The sequence below is a fragment of the Salvia miltiorrhiza genome, chromosome 3, assembly GCF_028751815.1.
Source record: "Salvia miltiorrhiza cultivar Shanhuang (shh) chromosome 3, IMPLAD_Smil_shh, whole genome shotgun sequence".
Classification (NCBI taxonomy): domain Eukaryota; kingdom Viridiplantae; phylum Streptophyta; class Magnoliopsida; order Lamiales; family Lamiaceae; genus Salvia; species Salvia miltiorrhiza.
The window spans coordinates 29,362,775-29,370,444 of NC_080389.1; the positions used below are offsets into that span (position 1 = coordinate 29,362,775).

Consider the following 7,670-nt stretch of genomic DNA (forward strand, 5'->3'; position numbering starts at 1 on the left):
TGAAATCCAGGTCTAAGCGCCGAAGCTCGTCATTCTGTATGGGGTCGTAATGTAAGACCCTATGTGATACCAAGAATACCTCGGCTGTTATCACAGCGTTGGAACCATATACCAGTGTGAACGGTGCTTCCTCCGTAGCTATTTTGGGACTGGTGCGATGTAACACCCCGCCTATTTATATTAAGTTTAGAATTTATTTTAAACTTAGATTAGGATGATTTACGCCGGAAAAATGAAAAATGATTTATATTTTAAATTCCAACAAAATTTATTTTCAGAAGCCTTTATAAAAATTTAGTCTTTTGAAATTTTGTGCATTTCATAAATCGAATTATATGAATATGTGATTATTCTATATGATTAGTATTTATTTGTAAATGATTTAATTTAAGTCTATGTTAGGCTTTAATTTTTGAATGTGTTGGGCTTCGACAAATATTATTTTGGGCCCTAGTTTTAATTAAGCTCAAGAGTCATTTTTCCTAAAAGAGAAGCCCAACCCACCACCTCCATTGCTGCCAAGAACAGCAGCTACCAGTTATCAGCTATGCATCTCACCACCATGCGCCCACTCCTACAAAGTCATACAAAATCCCACGCTTCCTACCATGCAGTATCTTTTGACTCCTTCACCCACGCTTCCTACCATGCAGTATCTTTTGACTCCTTCACCCACGCTTCCTACCATGCAGTATCTTTTGACTCCTTCACCCACGCTTCCTACCATGCCTTCTACTGCAGCAAGTACCTTACTCCCTTAAATATCTCCCTTATTTATCTAATTCCTCACCCCAGCAACGAAATTCCAACAGAAACAAGATCACCATACATAGCATATCAGTTAACACACAGCTCACTCCACTCTAGCAAGAACCACACCCGTGCAGAGAAAGTGAAGCCAACAAGCTTTAAATCACAACTTTGCATACTCTTAAGCTCAAGTGAGCTCCCTTCGCCGGGCCGTTTATTCGCCGACCGGCCACTAGGCTCTGAACCGAGAACGTGTACTCGTTCCTCCATCTTCAGGCTACCAAACCCAACAATCGAAAGGTCGAAGCCTTCTCTGTATTTTCTTGACCAAAGGCCGCAATATCCTTCGGCGGCCAACGTCGAATTCCCGACTTAGCAACCGGCCAACTTACGGCCTTCGTTTCTCACTATCCTTACGACGAAAAAGGATCGAGAAACCACCGTTGTGTAGCCTGATTTACCTCGCACGAGGAAAACTAAGTCGTAGACCTTCGCGGCTAAACACCATCGCGGAACGACGACCAGAAAAACCCCCGGCGAACAACTTCCATTAGTGCTCACTTGGACAGGGGTAAGTTGACGCCCTTGTTTCAGTGCATTCCCTTTTCTATTATATTATGGGAAATTTCTAGAGTATAGATGGGAGTGTGGTGAATATTCGTACAAAGTTTCATGTCATTTGAACTTCGTTTACTACCCTTTTAAAATTCGAGAAGTCTACTGCCCGTATCTGCTGAAACTGTCGTGAGACAGATGATTAGGTTAATTATTTCAGTAACCATATGATGATATTTAACTCTCAAATTTTTATTGTATAAAGATATATGTGTTAGCTATCTGCATATAAAATTTGAGGTCATTCCGATAACGTTTGCTATTTTTCAAAAATCTGGACTTTCAGTTGGCAGAAACTGCCGAATCTGGTAGGCGATGGGAAAATCGCTATATCTCTTAAACTACTTGGAGTTTTTCAACATATTTTTTTTTCAATTAAACTAGACTCAAAGAGGTTTCTATTGATATAAAATTCGACTCCATACGAGTTCGGAGTAAAAGCAGTTTATTGGTTGAAGTTGAATTTATACAGTTTTGTTAAAATGGGCTGCCTTCTTATATTAATTAGACTTTATAATTAGTTTAATTAATTTATTTAAAGAATGATTTGCATAATAATATTAAATTATTATTATGTGCATATTTTAAGTAAATTACTTATTATATGCTAAGCATGACATGATATTGCATTATATTTTGCAATAAAAGTATTTATGATTTAATTGGTTTTATTTATAATTCCAATTATTTAAGAAAATCGAGTAAGGATATTGTTGGTGTTCTTAACTCAAGAATTTAGTTTTCAAATATTTATTAAATTTTGAAAACCCGGCTAAGTGAATCATAGGATGATAAGCACTTCACCATGACTTAAGATTAGATTGAGAAAACCTATTAAGAATAGAATTTCTTGTAGGCTTTATGAACCAAGGGGATTAGCGCTGCTTTCCCAAGACGAGTTTATGTGATTATGATCTTCAGGCTTTGCCTATCCAGGTGGGCTTACTTTCCAAATGTATAAAGTATGATTGAGTTATTAAGCTCTAAATGTTTCAATGATATGCAAATTGTTTATTCAATAAAATGCAAACTGTTTATCCAATAAAATATTTTGTGCACTCTGCTCCGTTTAAGGCTCGCAACAATGAATCGATCGAGGTTCTCTCTTGACCTAACACGTTATTTGAGAATTGTGTACACCTATTAGCTGACCTGGTGGGTTGATCTCCATCGGGCACTAATCATGTATGAGGCGTTATAAGGGTGCTCGACGGGATGTGTTCCGGAGCATTGGGTCCCAAATGGGAACTTGGCTGGGTTACGCCCTCAGTCCAAGTAAAGCAGGAGTAATGGATCCGTCGGTGGCTAAAAGGTCCGGGATCACAGCGAGTAACAGAAAGGGAGTGTGACATGTGCGCACAAATGAAAGAAATTATTTTAACATGCTTAGAAGTTCTTTCAATTTAAAACCTTCTAAGTCATGTCAAGTATGATTGGATAAACTGTCTTTATTAAAATATGAGATGTTTCAGAAAATGCATGCCCACTAAGTACATTAGTACTTAGCCCAAAAATACTTTCAAATGTTTTCAGGTTGGCTGGCCGGTGCTGACGGGACGGAGCTGAGGCTAGCGATAAATTCCTATGTTAGACTTCCGCTGTAGCAATTACTCATATCAGTCTTTTGTTTTCCCAACTTAAGATCTTCATGTTAAATTTCAAATGATATACCTGACCGAGCTTAGACTCTTCACTACTAAATATATGTCAATGAATGTCGGTTGTCAGAAGCATGAAACAAAACTTGTGATCCAAAGGGGCATAGCCCGACTTTCTATCCTATTTCGGGTTTTTACAAGGTATTTCCCTTGTTTATTTCTATGAATTATTCACACCTCGATTATATTTATTCCTTCAAGAATTGGGGTGTTACAGAATGGTATCAGAGCATGAGTTTTCTTTATGTTTCTGATAACCATAAGCTTTTTGATGTAGAGTCTAGAATAGTATCTCTAGACTTCTAAGAATTTCGATAGCCCTCAGCTCGCCGTCACACTGCCGCAACTAAGGTACGATAATAATTTCAAAAATATATATGTATATTCAAAGTTATAAAAATTTTCAAGAAAATGTGCGCCTTATGTTTATGATGTTATGTGAACTGCAAATTATTCTTCATGCTGTTATTTTGGGTCTCTGACTCATATAACTAAGCTCAATGTCGTGTTTGGGACTACCCGAACCCATAACGATTCAATGAATGTATTTCGTGTTTGGGACTACCCGAGCCCTTAACGAATCAATGTATGTATGTATGTATGTATGGTCGAGTTAGATTCCTTGAATCTTTCCGGCATAAGCAAAGTTTTTCATGAAAGGGACATTTAATGTCCATATGACTCAAAATTTCAAAGAAAGCAAATATATGTATGTATGTATGTATGAATGAATGAATGATGAGAAAGCTTTATGTTATCATTTTAGGTTCACTGCCTATATGATTAGAATGATGAGTTCTTTTACAAACTGTTTGAGAACCACCCAAGAACGTCTTAAGAATGTTAGTCGTGATAGCACCGCTAGAACGACATAGAATGGACTTATGTGGTACCAATGATTATGATTGAAGTACTTAGAAGTAAGTGCTTTAAGTTAGAAGTTTACTTAGAGCTTTATAAGAGATAAGAAGTTGACATGATTGGGGGCGAAGCTCCCATTTGACTGAGTGACTCGCCGTGCTGGGTCTGGCCAGCCCACATGACTAAGATCTCGGTGATTGTCAATTAAGATTTTTGATCTCGAGTAGAGCGTCATTCCAATGTATAGACTTTCACTATGTAGTTGCCACAATAAGATTTTTCTTCCATCACAATAAGCATAATATTATTAGAATGAGTTCCTTTGTCAACAGTTCTCGAGACATGAGACGTAGCATTCTCACGATTAGAAAATGTGATAAGCATCAAGCTATGTAGGTGCACTGATAGTGAATGTCTAGTACTCCAAACTAGATTTCCCAAGTATGCAATTTCGAGGACGAAATTTTTATAAGGAGGGAGGAATGTAACACCCCGCCTATTTATATTAAGTTTAGAATTTATTTTAAACTTAGATTAGGATGATTTACGCCGGAAAAATGAAAAATGATTTATATTTTAAATTCCAACAAAATTTATTTTCAGAAGCCTTTATAAAAATTTAGTCTTTTGAAATTTTGTGCATTTCATAAATCGAATTATATGAATATGTGATTATTCTATATGATTAGTATTTATTTGTAAATGATTTAATTTAAGTCTATGTTAGGCTTTAATTTTTGAATGTGTTGGGCTTCGACAAATATTATTTTGGGCCCTAGTTTTAATTAAGCTCAAGAGTCATTTTTCCTAAAAGAGAAGCCCAACCCACCACCTCCATTGCTGCCAAGAACAGCAGCTACCAGTTATCAGCTATGCATCTCACCACCATGCGCCCACTCCTACAAAGTCATACAAAATCCCACGCTTCCTACCATGCAGTATCTTTTGACTCCTTCACCCACGCTTCCTACCATGCAGTATCTTTTGACTCCTTCACCCACGCTTCCTACCATGCAGTATCTTTTGACTCCTTCACCCACGCTTCCTACCATGCCTTCTACTGCAGCAAGTACCTTACTCCCTTAAATATCTCCCTTATTTATCTAATTCCTCACCCCAGCAACGAAATTCCAACAGAAACAAGATCACCATACATAGCATATCAGTTAACACACAGCTCACTCCACTCTAGCAAGAACCACACCCGTGCAGAGAAAGTGAAGCCAACAAGCTTTAAATCACAACTTTGCATACTCTTAAGCTCAAGTGAGCTCCCTTCGCCGGGCCGTTTATTCGCCGACCGGCCACTAGGCTCTGAACCGAGAACGTGTACTCGTTCCTCCATCTTCAGGCTACCAAACCCAACAATCGAAAGGTCGAAGCCTTCTCTGTATTTTCTTGACCAAAGGCCGCAATATCCTTCGGCGGCCAACGTCGAATTCCCGACTTAGCAACCGGCCAACTTACGGCCTTCGTTTCTCACTATCCTTACGACGAAAAAGGATCGAGAAATCACCGTTGTGTAGCCTGATTTACCTCGCACGAGGAAAACTAAGTCGTAGACCTTCGCGGCTAAACACCATCGCGGAACGACGACCAGAAAAACCCCCGGCGAACAACTTCCATTAGTGCTCACTTGGACAGGGGTAAGTTGACGCCCTTGTTTCAGTGCATTCCCTTTTCTATTATATTATGGGAAATTTCTAGAGTATAGATGGGAGTGTGGTGAATATTCGTACAAAGTTTCATGTCATTTGAACTTCGTTTACTACCCTTTTAAAATTCGAGAAGTCTACTGCCCGTATCTGCTGGAACTGTCGTGAGACAGATGATTAGGTTAATTATTTCAGTAACCATATGATGATATTTAACTCTCAAATTTTTATTGTATAAATATATATGTGTTAGCTATCTTCATATAAAATTTGAGGTCATTCCGATAACGTTTGCTATTTTTCAAAAATCTGGACTTTCAGTTGGCAGAAACTGCCGAATCTGGTAGGCGATGGGAAAATCGCTATATCTCTTAAACTACTTGGAGTTTTTCAACATATTTTTTTTTCAATTAAACTAGACTCAAAGAGGTTTCTATTGATATAAAATTCGACTCCATACGAGTTCGGAGTAAAAGCAGTTTATTGGTTGAAGTTGAATCTATACAGTTTTGTTAAAATGGGCTGCCTTCTTATATTAATTAGACTTTATAATTAGTTTAATTAATTTATTTAAAGAATGATTTGCATAATAATATTAAATTATTATTATGTGCATATTTTAAGTAAATTACTTATTATATGCTAAGCATGACATGATATTGCATTATATTTTGCAATAAAAGTATTTATGATTTAATTGGTTTTATTTATAATTCCAATTATTTAAGAAAATCGAGTAAGGATATTGTTGGTGTTCTTAACTCAAGAATTTAGTTTTCAAATATTTATTAAATTTTGAAAACCCGGCTAAGTGAATCATAGGATGATAAGCACTTCACCATGACTTAAGATTAGATTGAGAAAACCTATTAAGAATAGAATTTCTTGTAGGCTTTATGAACCAAGGGGATTAGCGCTGCTTTCCCAAGACGAGTTTATGTGATTATGATCTTCAGGCTTTGTCTATCCAGGTGGGCTTACTTTCCAAATGTATAAAGTATGATTGAGTTATTAAGCTCTAAATGTTTCAATGATATGCAAATTGTTTATTCAATAAAATGCAAACTGTTTATCCAATAAAATATTTTGTGCACTCTGCTCCGTTTAAGGCTCGCAACAATGAATCGATCGAGGTTCTCTCTTGACCTAACACGTTATTTGAGAATTGTGTACACCTATTAGCTGACCTGGTGGGTTGATCTCCATCGGGCACTAATCATGTATGAGGCGTTATAAGGGTGCTCGACGGGATGTGTTCCGGAGCATTGGGTCCCAAATGGGAACTTGGCTGGGTTACGCCCTCAGTCCAAGTAAAGCAGGAGTAATGGATCCGTCGGTGGCTAAAAGGTCCGGGATCACAGCGAGTAACAGAAAGGGAGTGTGACATGTGCGCACAAATGAAAGAAATTATTTTAACATGCTTAGAAGTTCTTTCAATTTAAAACCTTCTAAGTCATGTCAAGTATGATTGGATAAACTGTCTTTATTAAAATATGAGATGTTTCAGAAAATGCATGCCCACTAAGTACATTAGTACTTAGCCCAAAAATACTTTCAAATGTTTTCAGGTTGGCTGGCCGGTGCTGACGGGACGGAGCTGAGGCTAGCGATAAATTCCTATGTTAGACTTCCGCTGTAGCAATTACTCATATCAGTCTTTTGTTTTCCCAACTTAAGATCTTCATGTTAAATTTCAAATGATATACCTGACCGAGCTTAGACTCTTCACTACTAAATATATGTCAATGAATGTCGGTTGTCAGAAGCATGAAACAAAACTTGTGATCCAAAGGGGCATAGCCCGACTTTCTATCCTATTTCGGGTTTTTACAAGGTATTTCCCTTGTTTATTTCTATGAATTATTCACACCTCGATTATATTTATTCCTTCAAGAATTGGGGTGTTACATGCGATGAGCCCAAAGGACCCCATCCAGCTCTTCCGTCCATTTGCCCTTACTCTTTTCCAACCGTTTCTTTAGCCCTCACATATAGTACGATTAGTGAGTTCTACTTGACCGTTAGCCTGTGGGTGGGCCACAGAGACGAAGCGTTGTATAATGTCTATTATGTGACAAAAATTCGCTATGTGCTGCCCCGTGAATTGCGTCCCATTATCCGAGATGAGTAC

At 37.7% G+C, this 7,670-nt stretch overlaps 1 long non-coding RNA gene across 1 annotated transcript; it reads left to right on the plus strand.

Annotated features, from left to right (window-relative positions):
* Positions 1–2,092: 2,092 nt before the first annotated feature.
* On the plus strand, positions 2,093–3,178 carry LOC131014027 (uncharacterized). The gene is made up of 2 exons (XR_009097947.1): positions 2,093–2,301; positions 2,899–3,178. It is a non-coding gene; the product is annotated as an uncharacterized LOC131014027 (long non-coding RNA).
* Positions 3,179–7,670: the final 4,492 nt, after the last annotated feature.